Source organism: Amblyomma mixtum, chromosome 5, assembly GCF_055824585.1.
Source record: "Amblyomma mixtum isolate Tamu chromosome 5, ASM5582458v1, whole genome shotgun sequence".
Classification (NCBI taxonomy): domain Eukaryota; kingdom Metazoa; phylum Arthropoda; class Arachnida; order Ixodida; family Ixodidae; genus Amblyomma; species Amblyomma mixtum.
Genome location: NC_143016.1, coordinates 57966214 through 57985556, shown reverse-complemented (window position 1 = coordinate 57985556; position 19343 = coordinate 57966214).

Genomic DNA, 19343 nt, shown 5'->3' with positions numbered 1-19343 from the left:
GCACGCTCTTAAGCATGTCCACTTTCGGACCTCGCTGACTCTCGTAATTTATTCCTAGTTTCGCGAGGATTTGCCTGCCTGTAACGCTTCCCGACAGCCTTTCGTACTGCGAGACTGTCACGCCTTCCACAATTTCATCCAATGTGTTGTGAAGACCTAGTTCTAAAAGTTTTGCGGTGGGGGTCCGAATTGGTAAACCCAGCGCCTGCTTGACACTTCTGCGAATGATCCCTTCCAGCTTGGACTTCTCCGCTGCCTTGAGATTAAGGAAAGGAGCAACGTAAGCAATCTTACTTATTACAAAGGCTTGAACTAATCTGATTAGATTCGTTTCTTTCATGCCATAGCGCCTATTTGCGATTCTGCGGATGAGCCGCATAGTCTGTTGCGCGCATATCTCCAACTTCTTTATTGCTTCTCCATTGAAACCGTTGTTTTGAATGTACAGCCCTAAGACTCTAATCCTGTCCACCGTCGGGATATCGAGTCCCTGAGCCTTAAGAGATATCCGCGGGGGATCCGACCGTGATTTCCTCTTTGGTTGGTAAAAAAGCATTTCCGATTTTTGCGGGGAGCACCTAAGCCCCCTATCATTTACATACTTTTCAACTTCTCCTATGGCCATTTGGAGAGTCTCCTCTATTTGACCGTCAGTTCCTTTGCCAATCCACATAGTAATGTCATCCGCATACATGCAATGACTGAGACCTTCAATCGCTGCTAGTTTGCTAGGAAGCCCGATCATGGCCACGTTGAAAAGAAGCGGGGACAGTACAGATCCCTGCGGGGTCCCCTTGCTACCTAGCTCTATGTAGTCTGATTTACTTTCCCCGAAGTTAATTTGGGCCACTCTGTCGGAAAGGAAATTTTTAACATAGTTGTAGGTTTTCGGGCCTACTCCCAGGAGGCTGAGATTATCCAGGATCGCCTTGTGCGTGACGTTATCGAAAGCCTTCGCCAGGTCAAGACTCAGAATGACCTTCGCGTCCCGCGTTTGTGAGTCCAGAATTTCATGTTTTAGTTGCAGCATCACGTCCTGCGTTGAGAGATGAGACCTGAATCCCACCATGGAGATAGGATAAAGATGGTGGTCTTCCATGTAGTTGTTGAGACGTGTCTGCACTACATGCTCCATCAATTTCCCTGCACAGGAGGTTAGGGATATAGGCCTTAGATTCTCGATCGACAAAGGTTTCCCCGGTTTAGGAATAAGTACCACCTTAGCCGACTTCCACTGCTTAGGAATCTCAGCCGCCTCCCAACATTTCTGCATGTAGGCAGTGAGTGCTGTTATAGAGTTGTCGTCGAGATTTCTGAGCAATTTGTTGCTTACCCCATCCGGTCCGGGCGCTGAATTAGTATTTAATCTAGCAAGCTCTGCTCGCTCTTCGGATTCAGTAATGGGTTCGTCCAAGCGATCGTTGGGTATCCCACAGTAACCATGCAGAGGTACCTTCTCGGTGTCCCCTATGTACTTAGATCGAATCTCATCGAGCAGCTCTTGCTCTGTACCCTCATGTTTATGCTGGATCTTTTGGAGGTTTTGCCTCTGGGCCGTTTTACATCCGTCAGGGTCTAGGAGGTATCTGAGTAAACTCCATGTGCGAGCCAGACTTATATTCCCGTCCATTTTGTCGCATAGCGATTCCCAGTTTTGCCTAGAAAGTTTGAGCGCATATTCCTCTATCGCTTTGTTGTGCCTTGCTATCCTTCTGCGAAGGTTACGATTCCACTTTTGACTTTTAAGTCGCTTTTCCATACTGGTTTTGGCTTGCCACATATGGAGGAGGCGGGTGTCCATTGTTTCTAGGCCTGAGTCTTCCGCCACAGTCTGGGTCGCTTTACGAGCGTCCAATTGGAGCTGCCTTATCCACTCCTCAATGTCATCAATTTCTGTGGTGTTAGCGCTCTGTTCCCGGATTTTTCGGAAGGCGTCCCACTCAACAAGTGAGTGACGTCGGCCTGGGCGTTTATAGGGCCCAGCAGTAATTACCGTTTCCAAAATAAAGTGATCACTGCCTAAATTTTCTTGAGTGTTAACCCAGTTTGCGCTGAGGAAGAAAAAGCGTTCCACGACGCTTCGCTTATCTGTCAAGGCGGACATTTGCATTGTAAACTTTTCCGAGATAGAGTTGAAATTAAACATAATTTCGCAAAGCACTTGCCAGTCAACGCCACCACAGTCGAAGTACAAAGGCTTCCTAATGAGGTTTTGTTGTTACGGTGATTGACGCGGTAATAATGCAGCACGGCCATTTCATGTTCGGTAGAGAGTACAAGGATTAAATACCATAAATTGGGAATTTTAAAACACACACACCCGAAAGACCTGCCCCGAGGAATTCCAAAACTCACAGTTGTGCATTTCTTGCTTTCGTAAGTTTAGTGGGTGCGCGGACGGACAAAAATGAACGGGTATGTTGAAGCGAACGTGTGTAGCGTAAAACTAATTCCTTCGTTACATGAGACCCGCGAGCTTCCCCATTGAGAGTTTGTGTTTGACTCATGCTTCTGAGTTGGTACGACAATAAGAAAGCAAGAAAGAACTGAAGGAAGAAAAGAGGGCGGGAGGGAAGAAAGAAAGAAGGGAAAAATGAAAGAAATAAAGAAAAATGAAACAAAAAGACACAAAAAAGAAAGAAAGAAGAGAAATAAAGGAAAGAAAAAAGAAAGAAGGAAAGAAAGAAATAAGGAAAAATGAAACAAAAAAAGAAAGAAAGAAAGAAAAAATAAAAGCAAGAAAGAAAGAAAGAAAGAGAGAGAGAGAGAAAGAAAGGAAGCAGTTCAAGAAAGAAGGAAATAAACAAACGAAAGAGAGAAAAAAGGACGAACGAAAGAGAAAGATAAAAAGAGGGAAGAAAAAAGAACGCATAACAAGAATAGGCAACTTGCTTGTCCATCGCATATTGCAGAAACGTGAGTTCCAGAAGCTGTGGTCTGGTGCACAGGCCTTTCGATATGGCTTTTTTTAACTACTGCTTAAGCCCTTAAGCTATCTACAGCTGTGGACAAGCTGATAATCATAAAACGAGCAGTACATAACTAGTACATAAAAATGGCGATGCTGAAAGCTGTCTCAAAGATGTATTAAGTACATCTTACATCAGCTTCCATTAGCTGTAGTGTCCAACTGCACAGCACGACTTCCCGGGGCCGACGCCCGGCTGCATTTCAGAACACCCGTGCGCTAAGCCTTCAGTGCTCGGAGTCTACAGACTTGCTTTGTCTCGTTACGAACCATCACCTGAATAAAATTAGGAAATTCCACTCTTCTGTCATACAGCACGCAAACTGGCTCACCTTAGCTATGGTTGCTAATGACGTGAGCTACTTAGAAAAACAACCTAAGTTTCTTCCAAATATGTCCGCTCGAAAAACTTGTTACGGAAAGGAAACCGACAGCGCCGGCACTTTTTCCACCTCATCAGCGAAGCCTATAATGCATCGGCGCGCCTACGAGCGCACGATCTTTCATAAACGTCTACACTTCTGCATAAACGTCTACACTTCTGCATAAACGAGCACTGGTAAATGTTTGCACATGTCTGGCAGAGAGACACCATCTGTCAAGTTTTAGACGAGTGGTGCCGGACAGGCAGGAACCTACAAAGAGGGCCAAACTCTCCCGCACGGGAGCTTGCGCATGCTCGGTCAACGAAAACGTAGCGGATGCGCTTCTTGGGACAACTGAATGGCGAAATGCGAAGGCTTAGAGAAGATGCCCGCTTCAACTGGAAGGGAGTCGCAGTATAAGCCATCACTTTCTCATTAACGGCGTAATCAGATATACAATTAAGAGATAGGGACGTCTATTGTTCCTCAGCAGAGGAGTGAAAGCATGGCGGACACTGGAAGTGGTGGACCGCTTCCCTGTTTCCCAACTTTAATTAAGCGGCCAGTTGAAAGACATCCATGCCGGCGAAGGCAGTGAAATAATAATCCTCCCGAGAGTTTATGCACGCATAGTCTATACTCCCTCAACGGGAAGATCGGAAAGCCAGCTCAAAATAGATTAGCACGCGCCGGCACTGTGGCGTACGCACAAAGACAAAACACCTAAATGTTTTCAATACGGGTTAGCTTTCTGTTCGGGTACTGAAGTAATCGTCTTGACACTTCTGTTGTCTAGTCAGCCACAGAAAAGTAGGCATGGCTTTCGCCTGCTTCCCTGACTGTTGTCGATGGAGTCAATGACATCCCGACGCTTCCATGTGAGACCATGTGCAGCTGTCATTTTTTTTTTTTTTTGGTTAGCCAAGTTAAGAGTGAAAGTGGGAGTGGAATAGTAGACACGTGGCTGGCGCGTATTTCGTTGATTAGGATCAGAAAAAATAAAACGAGAACGATACAGCTGGAACAAGAATAAAAATCTGGAACAACAAAGGAATTTTTATTTCTCCTATTACAGGGCATTACTTTATACTTTATTTATTGTTTTCGAGTGCCTCACCTGTAGCTGTCTTGTAAACTAACAACTGAGGCAATACGTTGCCTCAGCAGTGTGGGCGCAGGGTGCCTCTCAAGCTGCATTCAAGCAGCTTTTTTCCCTGCGTCCTCTCTCTCCCAGTAATACTTGTACTTGTACCACTGTAATACTTGTAATACTGTAATACTGTAAGTAATACTTGTACCACTGAGAGCGAGAAATAAACTTCAACTTCAACTTCAACAACAGGACATGTGTGTGGCAGCAAGGCTACATGCTGTCTTTTAGACGCAAGAAAGGCTTCAGGAACCTGTAAATCATTGATTTATTTTCTGCTTTCATCTTTTGACATAGGAAAGGCACATGTTTCGAGTGCATATGCCGCGGTCAGAGCAAAAAAAAAAAAAGGAACATCTAGGTGCAAATGCCAAAACATTAAATTAATAGTAGTGAAGGAAATGTTGAATCGAACATTTTATCATGTCGAGCGAATCTGCTTGGTAGCATAATCGCTAGAGTAGCCGACCGCGACAAAAGTCACCAGAACAAAAAAAATAAAGAAATCAAGCCGAGTATGTAAAAGTATGAAAGCCACTTCACGAAAGGGCTGGTGACAATGGCATAACCGATGGCGACCAAAAGCAAGCCCAGCCATAGAGTTAGCACCGGTGAATCATCGTAGGTAAGGAGAAGATTATGAATTTGACCACAGACACCATGGAGAGAGCAACTAGAGTGTCATTGCGCTTTTTCGAATACGAAATGACCTAAGCGGAAAAATAATTCTTATCTTAAGTGGTGTTGAATTATCGGGCCGAAACGCAAAACACGTACCTCAAATTTCTCCTTCAGGAGAATGCTGAACATAAAGGTCGCTAGGTTTCCTTCCATGTTTTTCAGGAAAGTCTCCTTCGCATGCTAAGCCCTGCAAGTTTATTCATGTTTAGGTATTGTTCATACCACTCCAGTGGCTAAGAGTTCCAGGCCTCATGGTTTTCCATTGGGATGTGCGCGAATGATAAAGCGCGTTTAATTGCCTCAGGGCCGACTAGAGGCTCCCACATCCTTTATCATCGCTGATTGAAGAACATTTTGGCAGAAAGCTGACCTGGGTAGGAACGGCAAAAAATAACCGTCCAAATTAAAGAGCTGCGCTTGAAGACGAGTGACGGAATGGAGGTACATGCATGTGGATTTGTACGTGTAGGTGCCGTACATGGAGGTATAATGTGACAGGTCGGCACTGGACTAGTAGGTCCACAATGCGAGCTGTCAGTAGTGATGTGCACTGCTTGCTTGGTAAAGCTACCTCAGTCTCGAGAGATGGTTTCGATATGGGGCTTTCTGCGTGCAATATAAAACAAAAATATGGGCAAATACATGATCACTGACAATCTTTCGGTTTCTTTTTGTGCAGCATTAGACAGCACCTCCTTTTCCTTAAGTGTTTCGTGCTTTGATTATGTGGGTGAGACAGATCCGTTCGTGTACACAATGATGCGTATAACTCCGCTATGACGAAGTACTTTTAAGTACTGCTAGATTTACAATATAAATGCAGGCTATATGATATGACGTGTGGAGTTCGACAACCCGGAGCTCCATATGGGCTACGCGAGACGAAATATCAGATGACTTCGGATTAATCAGCGCACCATTTGGAGCTATTTAACGCGCACTCACATATCACATAGGGCAAGGTGATCTGTTTTACACAGTTCGTACTGAGCAGCAGAACTCCTTAGCTCCTGAGCCACCGCGGCGGGTTCCAGAATGTGAGCGTAAGTGAACTGTAAGTGCTAACTGTTCCTTGCTGTCACAACAGCGCTCTTGGACTGGCAGAACTGCAGTTGCTGTTACGATGTGAACATATGCAGTTGTTGTGATGGTGTTCTGCCACCTCCAATGTTTCTGGCTCTGGGCAAGCAATTAAGCTTGATGACGTGCAGTCAGTTGCCCACTATTAAAATCGCCATTTTCTCACTATTGCTCAGTATAAGAGTTGCTCACTTCACACTATTTCAGCTTCTCGATCGAACTTTTTAAGTAAAGCCCAAGTCATTTGCTAAAGATATCGCTTGATTTGATTTCTCACACTTCTACAAATATACACTTGCACCTTAGTTTCATCTGAGATGGCACATCCACCCTTCAGTATCGATTGTCTTTATGCGTGGTCTTCGATGGCATCCAGGTGTGCTTCCACCACGACTGTTATCCAGGCGAGTTTCACTGTTGTTCTGGTGAGATGTCCATCCACGGAAGAAGAAAAGTGTGCAGACTTATGGAAAGTTGACAATGGGAGGACGGACACAGGGAATGCGAAGAAGTGGAAGGTGGACCCTCAGAACACAAAATACAGACGCCTGACGCATTCCTTACATTAATACGAATTTTAGTACGCTTACGCTCATCCGATAAAATTATCCAAACAATTTATTCTTGTTGTATGAACATTACAAACTAACGCGCCAGTCGACCACTTGCAACATTGCTTCAATTTAACAAAACATTTACCACTTCGTGGTGCAACTGTCAGGTGAAATTCAAAATTCGCATTGGAAGAGCTTGTGTGTGAGCGTGAATGCGCGTGGGAGTGCGAGTATGCGTGCGAGTGTGTTTGTGCGTGCGCGCGTGCGCGCGTGCGTGAGTGAGTGTGCAAGGGTGTGAGTGCACGCGTGCATGTGAGTGTGCGTGTGCGTGAGTGTTTACGTGAATGTGTTCGTGTGTGTTTCTGTGTATGCGTGTACGTGCATTTGGTGTGTGTGTGTGTGTACGCGTGGGTGAGTGCGCGTTTGTGTGCGTGTGTGCACGTGCGTGCGTGAGCATTCTATTCCTATTTATAGGTTCTATTAGTCTGATAAATTGATCATAATTATCAATGTCCTTCCACAACCTCAATATGTTTGTAAACGTCCCTAGCAGCCTACTAATTTATCTGCTTAGCAGGAGTTCAAGAAGACAGCACGCCCAGTAGCTGGATATTGAAATGCGTGTAAGTAGTGGTACGCTTTCGGACTTCTTGCCATTTATAATGAGGTCCGAAATTAGTCAAGGAGGTATATGAATTTCAGGCGTAGGACAAGGAAATCTTTATGGGCACACGGCTGAGCTAAGCGTTATTGGCGTGGCCACATGCGCCGCTTATCCAGCATGAATAGAAACCAGCGTATCTTGAGTATACGACATCGCTTTGTAACTGCGGTTGCAAAACCGTCAAGTTCTTAGAATATCTCACAGAATAGAACTGATTTATTTCAGAGTACAAAGTACACAATTGTCGAAAAGTTCAAGGCCAAACCTGCAGTTGAGTTCCATTACTACAATAAGCAGTAAAACTTATATAACTGGACTGTGAAGTTCCGTAATTTGGTTACAGGTCAAATTCCGCTAACTGTTCGAGCCAATAGAAAATGAAGTTATGGTGCTTTCAGGGAGCGCAAGAAATGCCTATGGCATTTATGGTGACATTTTTGGGGGGGTAATTCCAGTGAAAAGGATAGGGGGTGCATCAAGAAACATACCTCGGCAAAAGCCCTCGGCTCAAAGCTTTAACTATATTTGACAGCCACGAGGCATTTGTTGACAAGGTATTATTATTCTCTTTTTTCCCAAATTGCGTCGGCACCTTTTGTCTATGACGTAGTCGGAAAGAACAGATCAAAGCGAGTTCGGAAATTTGGTTCACTTTATTGTTCTCAGTGTTCTTTAGTGCATTCAGTATATTTATGGGGAGTTAATAAAATAAAATTAACTGGAAACTGCTTACGGAAGGCGAAAGCATTAAAAGTTTCTACAGATACGCGGTAGGTGGTCATACCCGGAAGCAGCCCACAATGCTACATCCGAGAAATACGGAAGAGGGCAACGGAAAGGAAACTATCGGCACGCGCTTATCGCGGGAGGTCTGCCGGAAGTAGTTATTGGTGGCGCGTTTTACGTCGCATAACTTCGTTAACCGCGAGCTTCGTTTCAGTGTAGAATGTCCGGTTTATTCAAGTTTCGTTGTCCATAATGCAGCGTCCTGTGTACAGTAAAGCTCCAAGCTCGAATGCTTGAATGACGGAGACTGAGGCTGACGAGACCAGTTATATCCTTGCGATAGTAGGAAATCTTTACCCACTGTGGGCTAAGGAAAGGCGGTTCTAAAAAAAACAAACAAAAAAAGCTTATTGCAGTTTAAAGCTTCTCACCTTCACTGAGGGAATTCTAAGTGACCCGCACGACGAAGCATTAGCAATAGTCAAAGAAAAAACGGGCCGATTTACGTCAGGGCAAACAGAACATTTTGAAACGATGGCGTCAAGAACTCGGACGGGTGCAAGAAGTATGGCCAAGGAATCAGCAGAGACCTATACCCATCCGAGATACAGAAGCGCCGGAGAAAAAAAATCTTAAGCGAGGACGGCTAGACAACACAAAATGCGCTGCCAAGAGATAAGCGAAGTGAATGAACGCTTTCGCTAGCACTCACGAAGAAAATGCTGTCAAGGGGGCCAACACGCAGTCCACATCTGCCCAGGCTCCAGCCATGAAAAGCCTCCCCCCCCCCCCCCCCCCCCACACACACACACAATTATCACTCGCTGCTCCATGAGATGTTCCTTATCCTCCTGGTCACATGTGTGGACGCGCACTGGCTGAATACAATGACGCCAGGTGAAGGACAATGGCGGGTGGATCGGAGGACTCCCGTTCTAGTCCATACTGGAAATGAACTTGCTTTCCTGATACCGACTGGTGCCCTCTTCAGTTAGGGATTAATTGTTGGGTCCTCGCTTGGTATACTGTTGTAGTTAAGAGCATGCCCTCCGCGGTCAGACGCTTAACCTGCTAGCCCTCCCGTACCCTCCCGACACAACTCGATCCACGACTGCTGACCTTGTCCTCTGTAGAGAGTTATATTCTAAAATCGGAAGAATCTAACCCTTGCAAGCAAACGCATTTCCAACAAATAACTAGATAATTAACTTACTGAATGACTAAATAACAAACTAAAAGCGTGAATAAGTAAACAAAATAAATCCTATCAGGCAATGAATAAATGAGTAAGTCAACTCAATCAGGGACGCACATCAGGCTATGATGCAATCAGAGAGCCATGCGGCTGTGCAACATCCCTCGATCTCTTCCGTCAGTCACCCTTTCTTTCCAACCCACTCGCACCTGCATGTTCAGAATCCATTTCAAACCGTCCGGCCATGCGTGCAGTCGTGTCAGTAGCGATCACAGGTCGACATCTCATCTTCCTACCATGCGGCTCTTTCATATTGGCGAAATGAATTTTGTCTCGAACTTTCCAGAAACACCAGAGCTCCTCTACTCGCTCGCTCACTTTGTAGGAATGGAGGAGCCAAAGAGCAACACCTAGGAGTAATTCAAAAGACTAGTGAAGAAAGAAAAAAATGAGCTGAGGGGAATAGAACAGGCGAAAGCGAAAGCAAATACAGTTCTGGAAAAGGCGGTCGGCGACCGAGAATTAAATTGATTTGCCTCGCAGCACGTTCGAGCAAGCTCCGACGAGCACGGCGACAGGAGGCAGCGGAAGGCGATGCCATTCGGCAGTCGAAGTTCGCTCCTCTCTCGTGCGGAGGAGAGCTCAGGAAACCAGCTGCTGCCTTTTTCTGCTGCTGGAGCACTTCTCCGGCACTTAATCTCCTCTTACACCGACTGCATCCGTCGCCGCCAGGATTTGGAAAGAATTCCGTGATCAATGTCGTACGCGGCGGGAAATGAGAACAATCACACTTGGCCCACGCGGTAGTCTGGTATTTGCCGGAACGCAAAAATGTTCGGCATGATTTCTTTATTTCCATGGGCTGAAAAGAAGTGGGTAACGGTAGTAAGTCGAGACATCGCACCCCAGGCGGTCTTTTTTGCACAGAGGTCGGGGGTGAATCAGCAGAATTGCATTCAAAGATTTTAAAAAAAATTATACGGAAAGCAGAATGTGAAAATTAAAGGGGATATCACCGCGCCGAGCATTAGATTTCATTATGTGCAATTAATGTCGTGATTGTATAAGGTAAGTTGAGAGAATCAGATATACACCCAGTGCGAAAGAATAAAAACTATGTAATTATATGCGCGGCCTTTCCTGAATTTGGAACTACCGGTCTCCTTCAATACCCTTTACTAGTCGCGAAGCAACCTCCTCCCCCCTCACCTTAGTGCTGCAGAATAGCTGAGTACGCTGTCAAGGGTGACTACATGGCAGTGCTAGTGGTCCCTGGAGGGGAGGAGAACGGAGGGAAGGGGAGAGGAAGAAGCATCGGGCACACAGAAGGAGGAAAGCGGCCATTATTGAAAAATTGAAAAATTTACTATGGGGAAAGAAAATGCGCATCAATTGATATGAGGCATTCGCAGTGGAGGAGGGCTCGTAGGAGTAGAGGATCACGAATAAAAGCAAAGAAAGAGCACATTGGGCGGCTCACTCCTGAAGTACGCCTCTAGGGATCAGACGAATGGATTAAATAAAGGCGATGCACATTCAAGCGAGAAGCAACAACAAAAGTGGACTTATGACGGCTCTGTCGTTTCAGTGGAATAATGTGCCCCATTTTACGTGCGTTACCAGAGGCGAGCTACGAGTACGCGAGCACATCAAGACGAGGATCACAGCTGATTTTATCTCCGAATTTTCGCCACTCTATGCTTCCCTCTACTTTTGGCAAATGGAATGAATTTTTTCAGCAGTGAAGAATTCGAAAACAAAGAAAGCAGAGACAGCACTCACTTAACTGCATGCACAGAGGGGATATGATGTTGTAAGTGCCAGGTGGGAGAGAGTATGTGTTTCAATTGTGGGTGGCAGGAGAAAGGGTTTGAGCTTGAATGACGAAAGCTGAACGGCCTACGAATCTATGAGTAATAAGGACACATGAAAATGCATGAAATAGAATATATGCTAAGAAAGTGGTGCACGAATTAAGCATGAAGCATTTCATATTTATACCAAGAGTGGCAAATAAACCCGACGAGAACCGCAAGACGGCCAGTTTACAGCCCTATAGATAAATCGCACGACCTACACAGTCCCAATGATTCCAAACAGCACCAGTAAAATACGTATCTAAAATAATCCGTTCTTCATGGAGTAGTAATAAATAAGATAGCGAAGGAGACGCGAAGATGAGGAAAGAAAAGAAAAATGCAGAGCGATCAAACCTTGTGTTGCGAGAAATCAGCGGTAGCACTATTGATTGTAAGCATTTCGCTTTTATATAATGATCACCTTCGCCTTGTGTCCTTGAATTTGCTTTCGCCGTACGTTTGTGGTGGCCGGGTGCTTCTGGAAGGTGGATGGCAGGTGGATGGGGGGTGGAGCCTGCGGGAAAGTTGAGGTGAATGGAAGCTTCTTGGAGCGCGGAGGCGGGCGGATGGAACAAGGTAGTAGCACGAAATTTGAACCTGATACCGTTAAGGCTCCCACTCAAGAAAATTCGGCGTCGGCGTTGTGAGCGAAAAAGCAGGTGGCACACCTGCCGACACGTGACCATGCGACGCCATCCCAACTTTCCCATTGTGACAGGTAGAAACTTGCCTATCGGTTAGTGAGCACAGTGCCTACTGCGGCAGGTGGCAGTTAAGCTAGTTATTGGGGGCGAAAGCTAGCACGGGGAGAAAAATCTGGCTCTCACAAGCCCCACCGGTGGCCGGTTTCGAAGCAGTCACCTGCCGGGCCAGTGGTGCATCGTTTAACCGCTAATATGCGTTGTGGGGCTAGTTGGTTTATTCTCAGAATTCTTTTTTGTGCACACAAAGACGACACAATCAGACAAGGTAGACAGGACGGAGCGCAACGTCCTGCGTTGCGCTCCGTCCTGTCTACCTTGTCCTATTGTGTCGTCTTTCTGTGCGCAAAAAAGAATTCTGGGTTTAAGCGCTCCATCACTGCGCAACTAATAGTATGAGGACTCCCAGTGATCTATGAATGTAAAACAGAGAATGACCGAGTCTACGGAATGTTGCTCAAAGAGGGTCTGCGGCAGCTGAAGGGATCCATGAACTCTATCGCGTCATGCCGTTTAAATGTCCCCTCAATTTTTCTGAAATATACTTGTTTCGTGTCAACTATGCGGCGAGTATATAAAAGGGGAGCTCGTGCGGCCTAGCAGCATTCGCCAGAACTCTCACGCAGCTAGAACTAACCTCGCGGACAAGAGTAAAGTGGTAGCGCTGGCATCCGCAGTTGAAGCGAAACTGCTCTGAAAAGGGCGTCAATTTGAAGTGTCAGCAATTATCTGCCTCTTTACATTCCTGCGGTAGCAGAAAGGAGGACGATCGGCCAATTTAATGTAGCGACGATGAAGACCACGGTAGTGACAGCGGTATAGCAGCGAGGTCGACAGATAACTTAGAGATTCAGATGCGAAATATGATCTGCATTTTGAAGCTTCAATAACAATCATATTTCAAACCATAGCTGTTTTTTATCCTTGGATGCGAAAAGTGAGGTAGAACTTGATATGTTTTACTTGTGCCACTAGGACAGCCAAGATTGCTAAGTAGAATGGAGCTGCACCCGATTAATGCCGAAACACTTTATTTTTACCAGTCTTTAGAGAGATCAGTTTAAATTTTAGTTGGCTCTCATTCCTTCAACGCCGCCTCCACAGCAGACAGATTAAACGTATAGTTTGTGAATAATTTTAAAGAGCTAATGGAACGCGTTATTTTTCTGTCTGTCATATATCTAGTGCAGTTAATATATGGACAAAAAGAAGCACACTGTACTGCTCTGCAAGCGTTGCGCAAATAAAAAGGATCTGAGGCTAAAATCAGCGCTAACGGGCTGTTTTTAGCGCTTTTTAGCCTGTTTTTAACGGCCCGTTAGCGCTGTTTTTAGCCTCAGATCATGCACCAACCAGCCCAAATTTACACCGTTTTATAAAAAGGATGTTAAAGCAAACCGAAATCTTTTGTGCTATGAGATGACAGCAGATGAACGAAAGATCAATTTTGCGCAAACGGTATTTTTTTATTCCTGAATGTAAAACCAACAAGCCCATTGCTGCGTACGGCGCTTTTACAATATATAAAAATCCAACTCACAGTACGCACGACAGTGGTCCTTTCTGGGTAGACAAAAAGTAATTGAGTAAAAGAAAACTCTTTGTAGAAAATTTACCCAAGACATTTCACTGTCTAGAAGTGCCACGCGCCAAGCTTCCAGCGGTCTAAAGAAAAACACATACAGAGATCAGTCAGAAAGAACAGTTACAAAAATAATAGCTTACGCAAGTCATCAAACGAGATATATTGCAATATTCAGCCTAAGACGGCTTGGGAAATACGATTGAACACATCCGCCTTTTCGAATGCTAAAAACATTCAACAAAGACACCTGTCGCTCTACGCTGCTTTCTTCGCGTGCCGCGGCTTCAAAAAGGGCGCGCACAACGACTGAGTGAACAAGACAAGCCTTCGACGGAAGTCAACGCCTTCGTCTTTCCGTCTAGACGCCGCTGTCGCCCAAGCTGCTGTGTTTATAACAACTGCCACCCCCTGTTTTCAAAGTGAATGGCGAACAGATCTGGGCAAACGCTTGTCCCTGAGAGATTGCATCGCGTCGGACGCATTTTTCATTATTTTTTTGCTCCAGTGCTCGTAGTGAGTTTAGCTCGTAGCGTAGTTGCAGCCCTTGCGATCCAAACTAGCGCTAACAAATAAAGTCAAATCTGGGTGACGCCAAATAGGATGGGGTTACTACAGCAGTAAATGCCGCAAGTAAACGAAGAAAAACGGGATGTGATCTAAATACGGCACCCTCCCTCATTCGTCAGCGCCACCTTCATTCTTTCATGAGCAGTTTTATGCCCCGTGCCGGCCACAAGAGAGTTCCCTAGGAGGGAACGAAAGGCAACGTCTTCCCTAAAGGCTAGATAAAAAGAAGTGGTAGAGGAGAAAGAGAGACCAGTATGGGAGTAAATCCCCCTAGATAGATCGGGGGAACCAGTCTTAGACCATGGTAGCGAAGCTCTAGCTCCCCTTCGTGGCCCCACACGCCTGTCCCTGTTTATACTATGGCGGTTTTTGCTGGCGGGCCGGGGTCTTTGCCTGGCTTCCCATATGATGTATAAACGAAGAAATGCCCCAACCCGCCCTGGTACATGGCTACGCAGCATTCCCCAATTCGTTGCTGCCAGGCCGCCGCTTGCTTATACCGAAGCATGCATGCGAACACACATGCACGAACGCACACGCGTACGCACACACGCCTATAGGCGCGAAATATTGTCGTCGCGCGGGCGGCTACATTTTGGCAATAGCCAGACAACGAGAGATGCTGGCAGCGGCGGCTGCAGGCATGAGTGCGCTGCGAAAGGCGTTGGCGGGAGCGCCGAAGCTTCGTGGCACTGGCACGTCGTGGACAACAATAGGATTTGGCTGCGTGGCTGTTCGCGAATTTCCCACGCTTGAATGAGCGACGTACTTTATGTCGCTGTCGGCGTGAACACGTCTACTAAAAAAAAAATTACCAGAAGAATAGAAAAAAAAAGCGAAGGAAAGGGATAGTAAAAGGAGAGAAAAAATAAGAGAAAACCTACGTATATGCGCTGTGAGTTTGGTGGAAACAGTAGAAATCGCCAGCCATGGTATAGCGAATGTTCTTGTGGCGTGTTTACAAAGGGCGCTCGACACGGAAGCTTTCAGAGAGGGCACCGACTTGCGGCGTTTTGGTTGGGCTTCAAGACGCAGGTGCCACGATTTCCAACGGGAGCTGCTTCTGCTAGCCTTGCCTGAGCTGTTGTGGCGTTGCGCCCGGCCGATTGATGGCGTTGCTGCGCTGGCGACGGAATTAGTGCTGCAGTCGGAGCGCGGATTACTTATTGGCGATCGCTTCACAAGGTGAGCATGAATATAGGAGAGAGGAGGGATTTTCGAGAGTTTTAGATTAGATGCACTAGCGCTGAGCTGTACGCGCTAACGTGTACAAGCGTGGCAAATGCGGGTTTGTTGGCGAGGGAATTTCAACAGTATCGGTGCAGATGGCACTCCGGGTAGATGGCACTGGCGGTAAGCTGCAGGCATCAATGGGTACATGTGCGGCTAGTAGTGGGGATATTTAAGATTTGAACAGGGTAGCGCAAAGCAGCTTAGGGAAGAAGATTCTCGGTGATGTGCAGATAGCTTTAACAGTCTCAGCTAGATGGCACAGGGCTGCGATACACGCACCAATGAGCTCAATCAAGCGCGGGTAATGCCTAGTTGTGGCGTCAGTTCTAAGTATGCAACGGCTGGTAGCGATTTTGTAATGCATGTGGTACTTCACTATAGAGTAATAATATTAAGTGGAGCCTCAACGTGCGCAACAATGAAAAATTAATAACACGCTAAACGCGCCGCCAAGCTTTCGTTTAGCCTCCCAGTTTACGGAGCCTATTCTCATTATAGTTTAAGAGGACCATCCTATCAGGAAACTTTACGAAAATGAAGTGTGGCGTTGATAGCGGAGTAGTGTTTAATAAATTAAATATCCTGTGTTCGGCCCTCGATTAACAATATTTTTGCGGCTAAATCACATATCGGCGCAAGACTTCCAAATCAAATGCAGATCGCTGCCTCTTCGTAAGACGTCCACTCTACAATATACTTTATCCTGCTAGGCCACGGTATGCAATACACAGTTGTTTGGTATGTGCTCTTTCTCTTTGGTTCTTGTTTTGAGTAGCAGAGCGCAAAAAAAAATGCGTGTTTTCTAAACTGAAGAATGCACGAGTCACGTTCGATGACTCGTGTCAAGATGCACGAGGGCATCTTGAAACTGGAGCACGCTTTCAGGTTATTGCGCTAGGCAACCCGTAAGCGCTCACTGCATGCATATTCATTACCACCGGATCCAACACCATGTTAGAAGTCCCCTTAGCAAACATTGATATCCTCCTCGTCTTCTTTGTTCGCTTCTTTAGATAGCACCATACTACCAACTTTTTTAAAATTCTCTGCCTGCTCCACTGCGAACAAAACCACAGAACATCTAAAACACGAAGGTAGTTTTCTTGTTTTCCGAAAAAAAACAGGCCGCGATACGTCCCATTTTTTTCCGGTTTGTTGATTTATTTACGCTCAGAAATAGAGAGCTGAGCAAAAATAGCCGTCGTGAGGAACACGTACGATAGTCCGCTTTTGCGACCAAGCGCAGCCGCCTAGAAGATTGAGGAAATTTGTGATTCAGATTCGCCGATCTTTCGGCAAACTTGCTTCGTGGGAGGGTGGAAGATGGGCGGGTGTATGCAGCCTGCTTACCGCGGTGCATGTCTCTATAATGCATAACAAGCGAGAAAGCCACCTGCATACAACGCGGCTTCTAAAGTGAGAGCATCACGGGGAAGCACAGCCGCTTCCGCCGCAGGTGCTGATCACATGTTTTGCCTTGTATCACGTGAGCAGAACTAACACAGTCTATACCGTAAGCATTGTGTACAGCAGAAAGAGAACAATATAAGAATGTCTTGCCTGAATAGATACAGTCTAGTTTGAACGCTGAACTTCGCCGCAATGTTGTCGACGGACACCTGGACCTTGAAAGCTGGAACGGCCACAGCAATAGGGAAATGAATGTATATATAAACTAATCTGCTGATGCTGCTTTTCTGCTTTGATTTCTCTTCAGATAACTTCGTCGGAGTCTGAAATCCTTATTAAAAACAGTAGTGTACACCAAGCTTGCTTAGCAGAAAGTCAGTTGATGTCTTAAATTGGACGGAAATGTGGCCACTGTAAACTCCTATGTGTAAAATTAACTCAACAGTCGCCGAGTAGTCGTTGAACGTTTTGATGATGCAGCTTAAAAAAACACTCACAGTTTTCATCCTTGCAGGACCCAACACGTGGACAACACCTGAGCAACACTTGGGCAACATACAGCAACGTTAACTTTGGGCTCTCTGTGAACAAGCATGCTCTGAAGGAAGTCTATCATGTAGCTTTCGTTCTTATAATGCTGCAAAAAATGCAAAAAGAAATCCCACCAGCGAAATATGAGACCCAAATCAAACCATGAATACGACGGTGTTTTGCTTGCTTTCCAGCAACAAAGTTCAACTCTTAGACATCGTGAAGAAAAACAATTTCTTACTGCTCAGAAGAGCAAGGTTCCGGGCTAGTTGGTAATGCATTTAAAAGGAAGAAACAGCGCGAAAAAGCACGGACACACGAAGAAACGACACACACACGAGCGCTCGTGTGTGTGTCGTTTCTTCGTGTGTCCGTGCTTTTTCGCGCTGTTTCTTCCTTTTAAATTCTTACTGCTGCAAAAATAGCTCAGAGTGGAAGTCAACGAAGGGCATCTTATAACCATCAGCAAAAGCTAAATTGAATTCAGGGTCCGGCCCCCATCTATCTTCACGGACAGCCGCTCAGTCGGAAGCACTTGGCTGTCGGGGCCCAGCTGAGGCAGAATTGCCGTTGACAGAATGCCGGCTTCCTAACAACGCGGCAAAGGCGAAAAGCCGTTCGTAAAGTTAACGCATTACCAAGATGTTTCATGCACTTGTTCTTTTTTTTTTGAAAGCATATGTTACGTTAGCCACGCGTTATTTGTGCTAGATGTACTTGGCATAAATGAAGCAAATATGGTGTGTTTTTACATATGCGTAACAGTGTTTTGTTATAAGCTGATAGCAACACTGCAACTAAGAAAGGTTACGTTTGGGACAGAGCACCGCGAAAACAATACAAAGTGCCACAAATCAACACGATAAAAGCTGATACGTGTCCTTACGTGCCACGCTAATATGCTAATACGTGCCACACTACAGACATGCTTTCCCTCAACGAGCGTAGCGTTTTGAAGCGTAGATCCCGTGTACTAATACACCACGTATCACTCTGAGAAGATCCGACTGATAAAAGGATGACATGCTTTCACATGAGGTGTTGCGTTCGGCTAAGCAATACCTCCTGGTAACGAGACGACGGGAAGATCGACAACAAACTATTAATCGCGGTTCCGTTGCTCTTGTTTTACCGGTGAGCGCTGCTTTCAAAGCCACCTTCTACACACATTCGCAGGAAATTGCACGTACACCTGAAACAAAAAAACGCACAGCGTGCGGCATCGCCCCTAGCTCCCCCGCGGTTTCGTGTAGTCGATGTCGCAATGCATGGGCGGGCAGCATGCATCGCACGCCCCTCCTTCACTTCATTGCCTTGGGGTCGACACTGTCCGAAAGAGCGTGGCGGCGGCACCATCGAAGCTTTTGTCCACTTCGTCCTCTTTGAGTAGCCAACGTGCGAGAGTGCGAAGCGAGTGACCGTCAATATGTGACAGGTTGGCGCTTGGTCATATCCGGTTGTGTGAACATCGTGCGACGCACATCCGGTGGCGCCTTGCGTGAATGCCAGCAGTTGTGCGCCGTCCTGTAATTAGGGGTGCAAAAGTGCGAGTGTCAACGTGGACATTAATTGCGTAGCGAATGCAAGATTGGCATTGCCGACACTGCGGCGGAGTGGCGTCGAGTAGAAGTCCGTGTTCTAGACGCCGCGCGTAAGCGACAGGCCAGAGCTTGAAAATATGTTGTGGGGCAAACAGACGAATAACGTGTAGATGCCGGAAACTTCGAACGCGTGGCTCGAGAGGATCACGATGTACAGGCCGGGAAAGAGGAGCAGAAATGTGCCTCGTGAGAGGACCAAAACATTTGCATCAACTCATTGCTATCATCATCATCTTCCTCTTTGTCAACGATCCCCGGGCTCGTCAAGTATTGAGAGGCAATTCCGTCAGTCTTTTCGTGGAACAGCAGGCGCTGACCACTTGCCGCACATTTAAGGCGAAAGCCTTTAATGCCTCATAGTTGTCGACAGAAGGCTGTCAGCAGAAGGTTGTCAAAAAAATCTTTGTGCACGATGGGGTTCAAACCACCATCCTTCCGTTCCGCAGCCGAGCGTCTAAGCTCGGCTTAAGCCG